This window comes from Mizuhopecten yessoensis, unplaced genomic scaffold (assembly GCF_002113885.1).
Source record: "Mizuhopecten yessoensis strain PY_sf001 unplaced genomic scaffold, ASM211388v2 scaffold8949, whole genome shotgun sequence".
In the NCBI taxonomy this organism is placed as follows: Eukaryota; Metazoa; Mollusca; class Bivalvia; order Pectinida; family Pectinidae; genus Mizuhopecten; species Mizuhopecten yessoensis.
Genome location: NW_018407803.1, coordinates 443935 through 461065, shown reverse-complemented (window position 1 = coordinate 461065; position 17131 = coordinate 443935).

Genomic DNA, 17131 nt, shown 5'->3' with positions numbered 1-17131 from the left:
CCATGTCTGTGTGCGGATTTGCACAGGGGCAAAATGTCTGGGGGCGTTTCTATTTTGGGTCACCGGTTTTGCTTGTAAACTTCCGGTTGTCAACTTCTTGGCGCTGTGACACTCCAATATGCCACTAAACCTACCAAAAAAGTCATTTTGTAGCCTTTGCAAGGTATATATATATATGTATTTATGAATCTAGACAGTTGTCACTAGTTTTGAACTTCAAAAATTAAAGTTATTAGCTAAAATGTTTGGTAATAACATATAGTAAATGATTTAGTTGTGTGAGTCCTTTAAACGAAATTGTAAAGACAGCAAAATATCCGGAAACAAACATATTGTAACGTGTGCGGGGTCTGCCTCAGTTGGTAGCGTTGGCAGAACNTATTTGTATCTTTTCCCACAGGCATCGCAAGAGTACTGGAGCAGGCGGTTAAGTTCCTCCCGGCTGTGTGGGCTCCTGGCACCTTTCTTGTTGGGCATGTTGGCAGAATGGTACCGGAATCTCAAAATACCAAGGCTTATATACCTGTTTTCCCGCCAAATATTCAAATAGCACGTGCAGGGCGAACTTTAAATTGATGACACAGCACAAATGTCAACGGTCAATCAACGTACGTGACAACAAGCAGAGTGGTCGTTTCACTACTAATGAGACTTCCGCCACCCGAAAACATCAAAGAGAGCATGTCCCCTTTGATCTTACAATTGAAATGTATGGAAGCTGCGTGGCGCCTCTGGGTATGGAGCTCCCTTGGCGCTAACCTCCGTGAACTGTGGAGAACATGTACTGCGAAACAGAACATAGTTGTCAAACCGACCTGGTTTTCGACGTCTCCTCCCGAATTGACTTTCCTGCGTCATCGGGGGCACTATTTCCGTTTCATCCTCAGCCACGCTACCCTCAAGTTCTGTTGCCTGATCCGTGGCAGCCTGAGTTCCCTCCTCTCGTTTATCGGTCAGGAAGGGTGCGGAACAATCATCCCCGTCCAAGCTATCAGGACGCTTCTTCAAAAGTCTGAGCCGGTCATGATGAACAATATCAAAATGGTTGGGGGGTTTCTTTACCCGGTAAGTAACAGAGTCAATTGCCTCCACTACCTCGTACCCTTCTTTCCAGCAGGACTGCAACTTTGGCGAGAGACCGACAGTCTTACGCCCAGTGTAGACCAAGACGCGGTCACCAGGCTGATATGACATTGCCTTTGTACGTGTGTCATATTGTTTCTTCTGTCTTCTCAAACTCTCGCCTAAGTGTTGCCGTGCAATCTCATGAGCCTCTTCTATACCAGTTTGTAGCTCCTGGACCCACTGAGTAGTTCCCGAAGGAAATTCCTGAGAAACACTACCCATGGTCAGATGGACAGGAAGCGCTACCTCCCTCCCCAGCATCATACGGTTGGGGGAAAACCCTGTGGACTCATGTTCAGCGGCTCTGTACGCCATGAGTAATAGAGGAAGGCGAAGGTCCCAATCCTTCTGATCCTCGGCGATATACGCTGAGAGCATCCCCTCCATGGTGCGGTTAAATCGCTCTATAAAACCGTTGGACTGGGCGTGATAAGCAGTTGTTCTTGTTTTATGGACACCCAATAACTGGCACATCTCCCTGAAAACTCTGCTCTCAAATTGACGCCCCCTATCAGAGTGGAGGATGCGAGGCACCCCAAACCTTGACACATAAACGTCCACCAGAGCGTGTGCACATGTCACAGCTTCTGCGTTAGGTAGAGCTACCGCCTCCATCCATTTGGTGAAATGGTCCCCTATAACAAGGACATAGATGTTGCCCCGGTCAGTTCTTGGAAACGGTCCAACCAAATCCAGAGCGACCCGTTCTCCTGGGCCCCCAGCAGCGCTATTCTGAAGTGGGGCCCTGGGTTTCTGGCCATATCTTTTGTGCTTGGCACATGACTCGCAGCTTGCACACCACAATCTGACATCTTTCTGAAGTCCAGGCCAATAATACGCCGATCTGATTTTAGCAATGGTCTTGTAGACTCCAAGGTGGCCTCCGGTTGGTTTCTCGTGGCACTCCCGTAATACCTCACTCTTACGTGTCTTGGGCACAACCACCAGGTGACGGTCCAATTTTCCACTGTGAAGGAACCAGCGCCGGCATAGCAGACCATCCTTTAGTTCTAACCTGTCAAGCTGCCCCCAGAGCGTTTTTATAACTGGACTGCACGCAGAAATTTCCTTGTATGCTGGTTTCTTGCCATACCTAACCCAGTCACAAACTTGGTTCAGGTCTGGGTCCTCCTCCTGACTCTGTTGAAGCTTGTGGGTACTGGCCTCAAACTGGACTGCTCGTGCTCTCAGTCGGTCTTTTCCCCGACCGCACTGCTTACATGGAATTCGAGACATCGCGTCGGCATTCTGGTGTTGGCGACCCGGCCGATGTTTGACTTCAAACTTGAAGGTTGACAGAACCTCTAGCCATCTGGCGAGTTGGCCTTCGGGTTCCTTGAAGTTGGTTAACCAAACCAACGATCCATGGTCGGTCCTCAGTAAGAACTTTCTACCTAGGAGGTAGTGCTTTAGCTGCTTGCAGGCATAGACAACTGCCAAGAGCTCTCTGCGGGTGACACAGTATCGCCGTTCAGTCTTACTCAGGGAACGGCTGATGTAGGCAACTACCCGTTCTTTGTCTCCATACTTCTGTGACAGGACGGCTCCGATGCCAGTCCCACTAGCATCGGTATCCAGAATGAAAGGCAGGTCTGGCCGGGGCAGGACAAGTACTGGAGATGTGGTAAGATGGTGCTTTAGTTGGTCAAAAGCAGCCTGGCAATCCTCCGTCCAAACAAACGGCCTATCCTTTTCCGTCAGCTTATGTAATGGCGCAGCCGTGGTAGAGAAATCTTTTACGAACCGCCGATAGTACCCGCAAAGGCCTAAGAAACTCCTGACATCGGTCTGGTTGCTTGGTTCCGGCCACTCGCGAACAGCTTTAATCTTCTCTGAGTCGGTTGCTACTCCCTGTCCAGAGATGACATGGCCCAGAAAACCAACCTCCCTGGCAAACAGGTGGCACTTCTTAGGCTTCAACCTCAGTCCAGCATCGAGAAGTCGTTGGAATACCTCCTCTGTGCGGTCCGCCAGCTGGTCGAACGTGGAACCAAATATGATGATGTCGTCAAGGTACACCAGGCAGATTTCGTACTGCAAACCAGCTAGGACGGACTCCATAAGTCTTTCGAACGTCGCTGGGGCGTTGCACAGGCCAAATGGGAGGACGTTAAACTCAAACAATCCCCGTTTGGTTACAAAGGCCGTCTTCTGCCTATCAGCAGGGTCCATTTCGACTTGCCAGTACCCAGACATGAGGTCTACTGTGGAAAACCAGCTAGCTCCAGCCAGGGAATCGATCGAGTCATCGATCCGGGGTAACGGATATGCATCCGGCTCGGTAACAGCATTAAGTCCTCGATAGTCCACGCAAAACCGAAGCTTCCCATCTTTCTTCCTTACTAAAACTACGCCGGCGCCCCATGGGCTGGTTGATGGCTGGATAACTTTGCGATGCAGCATGGATTCAATTTCCCCATCATACTCGTCTTTGCAATGTAAAGGCACACGCCTAGGAGCGTGCTTGATCGGCCTAGCACTGCCGGTGTGTATTGAGTGTTTGATAAGACCAGTACGTCCCATGTCATTCTCAGTCCTGGCAAACAATCCAGAATATCGCTGCAACAGCTTAATAGCTCTCTGCTTCTGCTGACCATCTAGAGAATGTGAACATTTCTTCCACAGGTCCTTCAGGTGCTCTGGTAGGTTAGCATCTTGGTTAGTTTCATCCTCGGTCTCACACGTCGGAGTAGGAGAGGCCTCCTCAATCCAGCCCAAGTGTGTACCTGCTCGGATGATTCTAGGCGATAGTTCTGGGTTCATTATACGGACCGGGATCATACCGTCTTCGTCAGGGTTGACCAAAGCCCTAGCCATAAGTGAGCCATGTTTTTCTACAAATTCCCTTTTTGGCTCCACTATGTACTCAGTGTCAGTACAGCATCCAGGGGCTGAGGCAGCTGCAGTTACCTCGCTAGCAGGGGGTATGGTCACGCTCTTATCTAAAACTACTCTGAATGCACCAAGCTGGCCAACAGTATGGCACGGCAGGACTTGTCCCCCCGTTTTCAGAGTGTTTCCACTGATATCGAGATGACAATGGTGGTCTCTCAAAAAGTCCAGTCCTAATATTGCGTCTGGGTGGATGTCGGCAACGCAGAATGAATGAGTCCTCTTGGTACCTCCTAGCCGAACTACAAAACGCCCAGTGCCTTGAACTGGCAGCTTGCTCCCGCTTACTGTAGAAAGTGGAATTCCCCCTGGCATTAGGCTTGGTCTTTGGTTCAGGCTGCCGTACAAAGCTGAGCTAAGGATCGAGATTGTGGCACCTGTGTCCAGTAGAAAATTCGCCGATTCTCCATTGACAGATCCTTCTACATAGAGGCCAGCTTCCTTCACCAGGATATTGACCCTTGGGGGGCTGGTATCTGATTGGTCTACCACCTCAACAGCTGGGTCTGTTGAGGACTTAATCTTTGGACAGTCCTTTATCCAATGGTCTAACTCCCCACAATTATAACAGGCACGCTTTTCTCTCTGCCTAGCCTGGCGGTGGCGCTCCTTGCGGCGTTGTTTCATTTGTTGCTTTGCTTTACTTGGACTGGCCTTGTCCATGGTGAACAGAGCAGATCTAAGACGTTCTCTTAATTCATCCTTTGACAGATCTTCGAGCCTTATGTCCTCATTAGCAACATCCGGCTTCTGTGTAGCTCTAGCTTTCCGGTCTGACTGCCCACGGTGCTCTGTACTTTGGAAAGCCTCAATTTCAACTCCTGCCTGGATAGCTTCATCTAATGTGGTAGGTTTACGTTGCCAGATGAGGAAACGAAGGTCGCTGCCGATCAAGGCCTCAAGGAATTGCTCTTTGCCCAGTATCTCTTGTAGACTAACTCCCGCTCCAGGGTACGCCAGGTGAACCAATCGGCGGATGGCCTGGCCCAACTCTTGAAGGGTCTCTCCCTTGCCCCGCACTCTGGCTTTGAGCTGGGCTCGGTATAGATCAACCTGGTTGGGCGGTGCAAACCTCTGCTCCAATGCGTCCCTCAATACTGTGTATGGAACCTGGCTTCCATTCATGGACAGGTTGGCTAAAACTTGTTGTGCTGGTCCCTTAAGGCTTACAGACAGAAACAGACCTCGTTGTCGGTCGTTCCATCCATTCAATTCAGCACATGCTTCAAAATGGACCAGATATTCCCTCCAGGGGCTAGAGCCATCAAATGAGTGCGGCTTATATAGAGTGGATCGACTTAGGAATGGCCCTGGTGTCGTCTTCAATGGAGCCTGTACCTCGTGTCCAGCCTGGCAGGCGGTCACGGATGGCGTACTTGCATGCTTCGGAGTAAGGTGTGATCCTGAACCCGCTGTCGCTACAGTGTCTATCAGGTATTCTGTAGGGATGCTATTTCCTCCCGCGGTGTCCGCTATGGGATTGGGAACCTGGTGTTGACCAGACTTGTGTATGTGTTGCCTACCGAACGAAGCCCTTTCTGATCCATAAAGGTCTGGGGTCTCTGGTATTCTAAACTTGGATGTGTCAGTTGGCGATGATTCCTCCCGGTACAATCGGGACCTAGCATTCCTGGAAGGCTGTAACCCTGGTGTCTGATATAGCACTTGGTCCGTGGTGGGGTTGTATGTTTGACCTGTAAGTGGAACCACGCCAGCTGGATTCGGCTCGGCGCTGCTGCCTACACCATCCAGGTTGTATCTCGCAGCAGGTTCCCCGGAGCTTTCAAATTCTGCTGAAGTAGCTGGCGTGGGAGGTCTGGCTATCATCCCCTCTAACTTACTAAGGCTGGCGTTAATCTGGCCCATCTGGCCTCGAAAGAGCCGTAGTAATTCTCTGGAGGATTCCGTACTCCACTCTGTTTGATCTACAGTCGGGTTTGGGGTACCCGAAGAGCTGTCACTAGACTGAGAAGGCTTCTCATCTTGTCGTGCCAGTGAGGTACTAGTCACTGCTGCCTCCGCAGCTGGCATGGCCCGCTGAAGGTTATCACCCTCCGCTGTACTCCAGGCCGTCTTCCCCTGGCTAGAGTTTAAGCCAGCGGACTCCTTAAGTGAAACATTTTTCACGGCTGCCATCAGCGCGGCCATTCTAGGAGATTTCAGTTCCTGGTCAGGGTTAGCCATCCCACCGCTGCCACCAAAAACGTGTAACGTGTGCGGGGTCTGCCTCAGTTGGTAGCGTTGGCAGAACGGGCCCCGAAACACGCCACGTTTCCGTGCCCCACTAAGGACACTTGTGGGTGGGTTCTGTTATGACTACCGGCCCGGCCGAGCCAAGGAGAACAAGAAATCAAAAGGAAAGTCAACAGGTTTATTGGCACAAACTGGAACCCCTGGTACAATCTCCCCTACCGGCGGCGAAATAGTTAGGTTTGGACAAGGCTATTAGGCTAAGGAAAGCTCCCGGTAAGATATAGGAATCGGCTGACTGGTCGCAGCCCCCTAAGGAGTAGTACCGGCTGACTAGTCGCAGCCCTCGGCAGGGTATGGTGGTTTGTCGCTCCAGCTAACTCAGTGTAAAGTGGACCGGCCGGTCCACGTACTACAAAGAGTAGCCGTGCTCGCAACACAATGACCTGGCTGCCACGGTTGGAGCGCCCCGACCACCATACGGCCGCCGTCTTATACAGCAGTACACAGATGATTCTAACTTTACTAATTTTACAACCTTGTCCAAACCTGCACATAAAGACCTATCACTAACCTAATGCTTAATTATGTAAAAGGTGCATACGCTTATAATTCTGAAATAACTAAACCTAAATTATACATGACGATTATCCAGTAATTAACAATTAACTATCTAAATGACAAACATAACAAGGGAAATAACTCTTACCTATCACTAAAAACATCGGGGATAAGGTGTACAGAGGCATAACGTTACAATATTGAATTACTTCCCTTTACCGTAAATGATTTTTGTTTATTTTTACAAAGACATTTCATACAATAATAATAATTAAAAAACACCATTAAAAAGTGTTAATTTTTCTTACAAATTTAGTATTTACTCTTTATGAAATTAATAAAATTATTAATTTATCGATTTTTCAACGAAAATGTAGAATTTTTTAACGAAAAAAATTGTTATTTTTCATCAAATTTTCATGTTGAACAAGCTGATATGTATGGTGATTTGGAGTCGGAGTCATTGTGTTTTTGGAGTCATCCTGTTTGGAGTCATCCTTTTTTTGTTTTCTTTTACTTGAATTATTCTATTTTTCAGCGAAAATGTAGTATTTGTTTTAGTTTTAATCATATTTTTCTAACAAATGAAGTGTTTTTTCCATTTTTCAAACTGGTCAAGGTTTTTGTTTTAGTTTTATTAATATTTTTCTAACAAATTGTACTTTTTATTAATTTATCGATATTTTAACGAAAAAATAGACATTTTTCATAAAATGTTCATGCTGAACGAGCTGATACGCGTGTATGGCGCTATTTGGTGTTTTTGAGTTGTCCTGTTTTTGGAGTCGTCCTGTTTTTGGAGCTGTTTTTGTAGTCATCCTTTTGGCATGCCCGGTCTATCTTGATTGCAATATCGCTTCCAACCTTGTGTAATGTAATGATGATAACAAATTGGAGTAAGAAAAGGTATTAATATAACCCATTTTGAGTAAAAGTTATATATCATGTTGTCAAATTCAGCGTGGACTAATGAAACAGGGATGGGATTTAGGCAGAGACGTGACAACAAACATGTTCCTGGTTTCCATTCATTTAATAGGTCATTTCTGGACATCGGACATGGTGGATGAATTTACACCCTACAAGAACACAATGACACACGTATAAGAAACATGCAGTAGACACCATCTTGTTACTAAAACATTACACGTTACCTAGCTATCACAAGATATCATATCATTATCTGTATAATTACTTTTATTATTTATTATTAATCATATTTCATACTTATGATTTATTTCACAAAATCTAAGATGGAAACTGAGAAAAAGAAAAGAATGGATATCCATGATAATGAGTATTCAGACAAAAAATGATAATTGGAAAGCGATGAACAACGTGTATCATAATAGTTATCGTGGATTATTAATTCGTGAAATATTTACCGAAGATTTGTGTGAAGTACAAATAACGAATTTATTTCTGAAACAATGTTAAAGAGGACAAAAAATGGTATAAGTACAGAGACTACATAGTTTCTTAGGTAAAAAAAAAACAAAATGTCAAAAAAGCAGGAAGATCCTAAACACGTGGTAGGTTATACCGGTCCCGAAAAGTTGTTTGAAACTGTACGAAACGAAGGCAAGTGGAAAATTAGTCTACCACAGATCACCGACTGGCTGCAAAATCAAGATTACTACAGCGTCCGAAGACAAGTGAGGCACCGGAGAATCCTTTAGTGGGTGTGGACTACATGTGGGATGCAGATTTGGCCGATGTGTCTAATATCAAAGAATACAACAACATTATATGTTTTTACTCGTTGTTATAGATATTTTTCCCGCTATGCTTGGGTTTTGCCAATTAAAAGTAGAAAGCCAACGCCGTATTGAAGCCTTTAAAACAATCTTTGCCGAAAGAATACCAAATTTCGTCAGATCTGATCATGGAAATGAGTTTCTGAACGACTCGATTAAAAGGTATTGCACACCCATAGACGTCGTACACATAGTAAGTCACAGTGTTCGCAAATCTGCTTTTGCCGACTTTTTTAAATGTAAATTGAAAATATATTTTGTATAGGTACTTCCACTCGACGCAGACATTCAAATTATTAGACGTATTACCAGGCCTTGTTCGAAGTTATAACAGAAGAACACATTTCGGTCTGTATGGCTTGGCTCCCAAGGACGTGAACGAAGACACACAAAACATCATCTTTTTTCAAAAGGATCGCTGGCGACAAGCCTTCGAAGAAAAGACTGTAAGTTTAAGACCGTATAAGTTAATACGTCGCTGATTGCAACAGAAATGGACAGAAGAAATATTCGAAGTTTCTCACCGGTAGTACCAAAGAAACATTCCCGTGTATAAAGTCAAAGATTCCGATGGTGAACAAACACAGGGGTCTTTCTACGGCCAAGAATTCCAGAAAATTGATAAAGATAAAGACACAGTCTGGAAGATAGAAGAAGTTTTAGAAACGAAAAAGGTCAAAGGAAAGAAATTAGCATTTGTAAGATGGTTAAGTTGGCCGAAATAATTTGATTCTTGGATTAATGCCCACGACATATCCCCGAAAGAAAAGTAGAAACACATTGTATTCAACACGTCTTTGCATCATTTAGATGATTATCATTATGCCTCACTTTTGTCTGATTTGCTCGAAATCACGAGGGCATATTCAAAATCACGACACATAAGAAGAAAACATACGAACGACGTGTCACGTGATACATATTGATTTGGCGTATATTTTTTGGAAAACAACCGACGTGTTTCAATCGAAGGAAAACCATCTCCTTTCGAAATCAGCAATATACCTGAATAATATACAAATAATATACAACATTTATATAGCGCTCTATATAGTTTGTAAAGCGCTTTTAGAGAAATTTTACAATTTGTAAAATTACTCTAAAAGCGCTTTACAACATATGGATAATAGTAATGGTTATAATTGTGAAAACAAAAAACAAAGGCTTACAATCACTTTTATTCATTTAAGCAAGCAATGTGAACATAATTGAACAAATAAAAGGGTGGTATTTACATAACCTCTTTGCAAAGATTCTAAAATGCAGGCGTGAAGAGGTGAGTTTTGATGTCCCTCTTGAACTTGGCTAGGGTATTTGACCTTCTAATTTATATATATAGCAGATGGTAAGCTATTCCACAACGTAGCCGAAACCCTCCCAAAGCATCTGTTTCCGTAGGTCACAGTACGAGATTTTGGGACACACAACAAAGACTCTGACTCCAACCACAGTGATAGACGGCTGATACAGGGTAAAAGCTCCTATAGGTACTGAGGAGCTGTTCCATTCAGTGCCTTGTATGTCTACACCAGAATTTTGTACGGCGACCTGTATCGTACAGGTAACCAGTGCAACGAATAAAGCACAGGTGTGATGTGCTCTCTCTTTCGAGTACGAGTAACTAGCCGTGCTGCAGTGTTCTGGACCCTCTGCAGACGCCTAGTTAGTTTGTCAGATATACCACAGAGCAGGACGTTACCATAATCCAACCGAGAGGTAACAAGTAAATGCACCAAAATCTTTCATGCATCTGCAGTTAAAAACTGCCGAATACAGCCGATGTTCCTGATCTGGTAGTAACAGGATTTGGCAATAGCGTTCGCTTGTTTCTCCATGTTCAGTGAACTATCAAAGTATACCCCTATGTTTTTAACAGCTTGAACAGTCTCAGAAGTTCTGGCACCGACCTTGAGCTGGAGAGCCATTGTTTGCTGACACTTTGGGGAAAAGATGATTAGTTCTGTCTTTCCTGATTAAGCTTTAGCATGTTGGCGAAGGCTATGGCGACGACAAATCTCTCCAATCGGTTTGGAGTACATACAATATTTTCGTGGTCCTAACACCGACCCTTGAGGAACCCCGAAATCTAGTACTTTGTCATGTGAGGTGGAAGATCCGATGGCAACACACTGTCGTCGTTCACTCAGGTATGACTGTATCCAGCATAGTGCGGTATCAGTCACTCCATAAGAGTATTCCAGACGTTTATAAAGTATGCCATGGTCGATGACGTCAAATGCAGCTGACAAGTCCAGCATGACAAGCACCGCTCTGCACTTGTTATCCAATGCAGAAGCTATATCATTATGTACACGTAGGAGGGCCGTCTCGGTAGAGTGTCCCATGCGGTAGGCCGATTGCATGTTGTCATGGAGACTGTTTGCATGGAGATGAACCTCTAAACGCCGGGACACAACCTTCTCCAAGATCTTAGACAGAAAAGGCAGATTTGAAACTGGGCGGTATTTTTTTTAACTCCTCCTTGTCCATTCCAGACTTCTTTAACAATGGTCTGACATGTGCCTTCTTGAAACATAATGGAACCTTTGCCTCAGCCAATGATTTGTTCATGATTGAGGTAATCAAAGGAAGCAGTGCTTCAAGACATTGCTGTAATAGGTCTGTAGGCAGTGGATCAAGCTCACAGGACTTTGATTGCGAGGTCATGATAATGTTTCTTACCTTTGATACATCATTTTACGTGCCTGATTACAGACCCTACAGGAAGTGGAAAGACTATGTTCGTCAGTTCGTCAAGAACTTCATAGAAAACATCCAGTAAATGATGACTCCAGTACCTGATCGTATTGTGTGGCGTGACGGAGAATATCGGACTCTTTATGCGTTCGTAGAAGGTGTCGATTTTCACGAAGGGTTACCTAATTTAGATCGTTTGAACACTTCATGCAAACACTTTATCACCATAGACGATTTAATGACAGATGTAAACACATCAGTGACGTCGTTATTTACACAGAAAAGGCATCACAAAATTATCAGCGTGATGTACATCGTTCAAAATATATTTTTCCAAAACAAAGAACACAGAAGCATCAGTCTAAATGTCCATTACATCGTGTTGATGAAAAACCATAGAGATGCTTCACAAATCAGACGTTTGTCTCAGCAGATGTTTCCGGAAGGTGGTACTCTTCTGAGAGAAGCTTACGAGTACGCTACGTCTAAACCGTACGGCTATTTACTTATTTAAAACAAGACACGTACGCGGACCATAGATTACGTACTGATATATTTCCAGTACATTATCAAAAAGTGTACCTGTCTTAAACACTCTCTCTATATATAAGGCAAACGTAAATCGAAAAGTATTTTTAAAATCATTTTAACATGTCATCATTTCTCGAAAAACACTGTAAAGTATTTATGTCAAGCTAAACTCTCTACACGTAAAATAATCATCGCAAAGGTCGAGAAAGGTTTAATTCTGTGTTCAAAAAATCTTACAAGGTAACGTGCCTTTGACGAAACAACAAAAGAAACGATTGTCACTTCATAAAACCAATCTTCGTAAATTAGTCAAGAGTGTACCGTTAAAGAGAAAAAAAACATCATTATTCAAAGGGGAGGTTTTATTCATGCTTTAGCACCAATAGTCTTACCGTTAGCAATCGATGGAAAAGATCTACGAACACTACATATGTGTTTGCATGAATTACTGGTATATGTTCTGTTTATATGTTTATATTTATTATGAACTAGTTCGTTAGAATGTACGTTTGTATATTCATACAGATAATTAATATTAATAAAGATCTATTTAGTGTGCTTCCGCTGTGATCTATTTTTTCTATACTTATTTAAATTGATTAAAACAATTATGCAAAAGATATTACGTTGTATGGGTCTGACGTTGCGCACAAATCATACAGCAGACTATCAAATCTTGAAACTATTGCTCGATGTTGTACTAACGTTAAAATACAAATCAATAAATAAAATAATCGTTAAAAATCGTTATTTCAAAAGTTATTTTTAAACGTTGGTTCGACGTTGTACTATCGTTGTATACCCAACCATCGAAATCGTCATCTAAAAGGTTATTTTTAAACGTTGGTTCGACGTTGTTTTAACGTTGTAACCCATCTATCAAAATTGGTAAATTAAAGGATATTTAGAAACGTTGGTTCGACGTTGTACTAACGTTGTGCTCCAATTTCCTTTAAAATAAATCTGAAAGGTTGCGTTTCGACGTCGGGCCGACGTTGGTTAGACATTGCAAACTTAACTGCGACGAATACAACGTAATCTGACGTTGGGCCGACGTATGCCTGCTAGCTGGGTAGATTCACTGGAACTGTATTATCCTAGCAACTGCGGCTACCGTACATATTTGTTACCATCGTAGCAATCCGATTCGACTGGTTTTTTTCTCTGCGTATTTTATCATTTAATTAAGCATTTTTTCGATGTAAATATAAGGATTTACCTTCATTTTGACGGCGTATAGGGTAGTATGAACGTAGTTGGCTGCCAACTGCGTTCATACTAACGTATACGTCGTCAAGATGAAGGTCAATCCTCGCTAGTTCTGAATCAAGATGAGGGTGCTCATAGACATCTATGACCAGGTATTAAACAAAGCGTATCCTAACTTGTTTATCATCAATCTGTACATGCATAGCAACTAAGTGTACATAAGATTATAGTGTAGCCGTACATAGCAACTAAGTGAACATAAGATTATAGTGTAGCCGAATCAGTTTGGGTTCATAGTCTGACGAAGGTGAACTAATACAATGAACATACTGTACAAGTCATCAAAATGTCACAAATTTATTTGATACAAGTTTGGTATATACATTTTAAATCCATCTCCGATTACACAAGTACGTTAATTGTTGTAAGGATATATTTCACAATGGCTTTATTAAAGATTAACTTACTAAATAGATAGTTAATCCTTATATTTATAGTCTTTTTCTTCAATTTTACATAAAACGTGTTCTTTTAACCGGAATATAGTTCCCGCATTCAAGCATTTCATTCAAGCCCGATGTGTGATACGGTTACGCTTCATGCTGCTGTTTCAACTCTTTTCAATCCTTTATACATCTGGTGTTATTACTTTGAATCACTCTACTAAGTATATAGATGATTTATAAAACTAATTACAGCATGGGGTTCGAAAAATGGAAAATCACCCTGAAAGTATTTTTCATTGTTATACTTAGGAAAGAACATTCTTTTTCATGTAGTGCTTTTAATGATATATTTATCATCAAGAATGTGAGTTTAATCGAACATTTTGTGAAAATTTTAATGTAAAAAATAGAATTTTTCATTCTTATTATTCTTGTATACCTAAATTGTTCATAGTATAAAGAAGTGGTGTTATTTCAAATATGTATGAAAAAAATTCAATCCAAAAAAAGTGGTGGAAAGTATTCATTTCAAACAATAAAGTACTCTGTGTACCGAAAAATGGTGAGGGCATAAGACACTTCCCTGGCGTTCACCAAAAGCACTGCACCTGATTACAGGTAATTGGTAATGAAATTCGCTGCAAGCCTGCCTACAATAAATCTTTCAGTGCATGTTAGGTCACATTTTTTTTAAAGTCAATCAATTTTAAGATCAAATGTAATATCCTTGTCACTTTTTAGAATTTGTTCTTTTACATTTTATCATCAGACTTTCGTTTTTGCATTGCTTTTAGGTGATATTTAAAACTCATTTGTTAATATTCATCTCATATTGAAGAGTAAATGTATTGGTGAAGGTCGCCATCGTTTCTGTTCCGCTCCTTTTGACATTTCCCTGCCTGATATTGACAGAACAATTATTTAATCCCGATGGATCGCATCATGGCCGTCTTAAGCATTGGATAATTTTAGAACTCAATTAATATCAAATTGCTTCATTGATATAATTGAGGAAGTGCTAAAGATTGTGACTGCATGTCTCAACTGGATACGGGGGGATCGATTTATCAAAGATTACCGGAATCTGACACAAAAGACAGACCTTGCACATCAAATTAAATTTCTACTTACAAAAACAAACTGTTTGGCTCAGAGGGTGAAAACAACTAGCTCTCTCCAAGAGAGCAAAGTCAGAATTCGTAAAGATTATGAAATATGGGTGTATCAGCACTCGCAAGATCTCATCCGTTGTCAGATTTGTTCCAGACACAAAAAATACAATGTTTGGATTCAGTACACGACACCAAATGATAATAATCCAATAAAAGATTACTACTGCCAATGCCAAGTTGGTCAAAGGACTATGGGCATGTGTGCTCCTTCGAGAATACTTTATTGTGTTGGCTATCATGGCAATCTTCAAAATCCAAAACAGTTGCACCCAATGGCTAACAAATTCCGACAAAGCTTTTAATAAGTTGTTTTCTTGTGAATCTAGAATCACCAGTTTAAAAACAAACTCAAAGCCTTGCATCAGTTTTATTCCTTCTCTTTTCGAAGTCTACCATTTGAACACATTTCATACACTTGCATCTTGCAAAACATTATCTGTAAATGTCATCAGCTGTTAATACGGCGTCTGACTTTAATACATACATATATAAACAAAGTAACAAACAAACACACAATCTCTGAGTTCCATTGACAGTTGTGTATTAATCTGACAACTGTTTGGGCAGTAAAATGAATGCCATGGCCATCTTGAAAAGGAATCAAACATCGAATCTTTTCCAACCATCTTCTCCGTTGATTACATACTCATTCCATCCAAACCGGAACAATTTTTTCTTCTTTTCTGTCAGTTTCCACTCATAATGATTAGACTATACATATAGTCATGCATTTTGATGTATATACCATATGGTCATTTGATCCCTTCTTTGAATATGTTCCACCACATATGTTGGATTGATATTTTTGTCACTGGTAGTTTAGGACCAAGCCATCTATAATAAAAATATTTTTGGTATTCAAAAGTTTTAAGATACTTTTATTCTGAGATGAACACATTTTTGGTCTTGAAAATATCATTGCTTGAGATGGCTTATGGCTGTTGATTTGTCTGTGCATGTATATATCTATTAACTAACAAAAGCAAGGGATTTTTATATGTATAGTGTAGTATATGATCACTAGTTTTAGTTGCATCAGAAATGATCCTTCAGTGCATTGTTTGAGAATTTCAGTTTTATGCTTCTTCGAAAAACGAACCAAATACTCATTTGAATTTTAATGGGTGTGTTTGTTGTGATAAGGTTAGGTCTACACCTCACCTAAAGAAAACTGAAATCAAGGAGGGGCCATTTTGGAAACCCGCACTTTCCAAATGTAAAGAACCCTCCATTCCAAATTAGGTTAAAATCCTTTTACCAAAGAGTCAGATTTTATAAATGTACCCCGAGTTTCGCCATTGGACCCCACTACCCTTCTCAAACTTAGTTGGCTCTATCCCAAGCAGCTACCAGTTGAATCATATGAATCCATGCATTTTAGGTCTTCAGAACAAGTCTTTTGAAGTGTGTGTTGACCTCTGTGACATTTAAAGTAGGTTGAAGTCATTTTCATTTGCATACTTTGATGAGCTTTATCTCAAGAAGCTACCAGCCAAATATTATGATTCTATGTCTTTAGTTTATTCAGAAGAAGTAATTTGATGTTTTTGACATATTTGACCCCTGTGACTTTGAAAGTAGGTCAAGGTCATTTTCATTCGCAAACTTCGTCGACCTCAATCCAAATAATATACAGCCAAATATTAAGATTCTATACCGTTCATTTCTTCAGAAGAAGTCGTTTGAAGTGTTTGACATATTTGACCCCTGTGACCTTGATATATAGTCGAGGTAATTTTCACTCGCAGACTTTGTCACGCTCTTACAAATGAAGCTTTCAGCCAAATATCATAACTCTAGGCCTGTCAATTATTCAAAAGAAGTCGTTTGATGTGTTTGACATATTTGAACCTATATATGACCCTGAAAGTAGGTAAGATATCAGCCAAATATGAAGATTATATACCTTTTGGTTTTTCAGAAGAAGTCGTTTGAAGCGTTTGACATATCTGACTCCTGCTTTCAAGGTCATGTTCATTAGCAATATTTGTCGGGCTATTTCTCAAGGAAACTATCAGCCAAATTTAAAGAGTATCTATACCTTTCAGTTCTTCAGAAGAAGTCGTTTGGCATATTTAACCCCTGTGACTTTGAAAGTACGTCAAGGTCATTTATATTCTCTAACTTTGTTAAGGTCTTACCAACAAAGCTTTCAGCCAAATATTAAGATTCTGTACCTTTCAGTTCTTCAGAAGAAGTCGTTTAAAGGAAAAGTTGATGGACAGACGGACGCAGGACCATGACATAAGCTCACTTGCGCTTTGGACATGTGAGCTAAAAACCTTATTTCGCTATATATTTTTGAGGGTAACTTATGTAGTGTATGTGAAATCAAATTCTGTATGGTAGCTGATCTGATGAAGTTGCACGAGTATATAAGATACATAATACATGACAGTGTGAGCTATGATGCCCCTGAGTCTTCTTAATAACCTCGTAATGTATTCTATAGGAGTGATGAAAATGATCTGTCAAGTGTTGGAATGTTGTGAACTAGAAGGTACATTTAGATAAAATAACAAGAACACCAACTGTTGGTTAATACTGATTT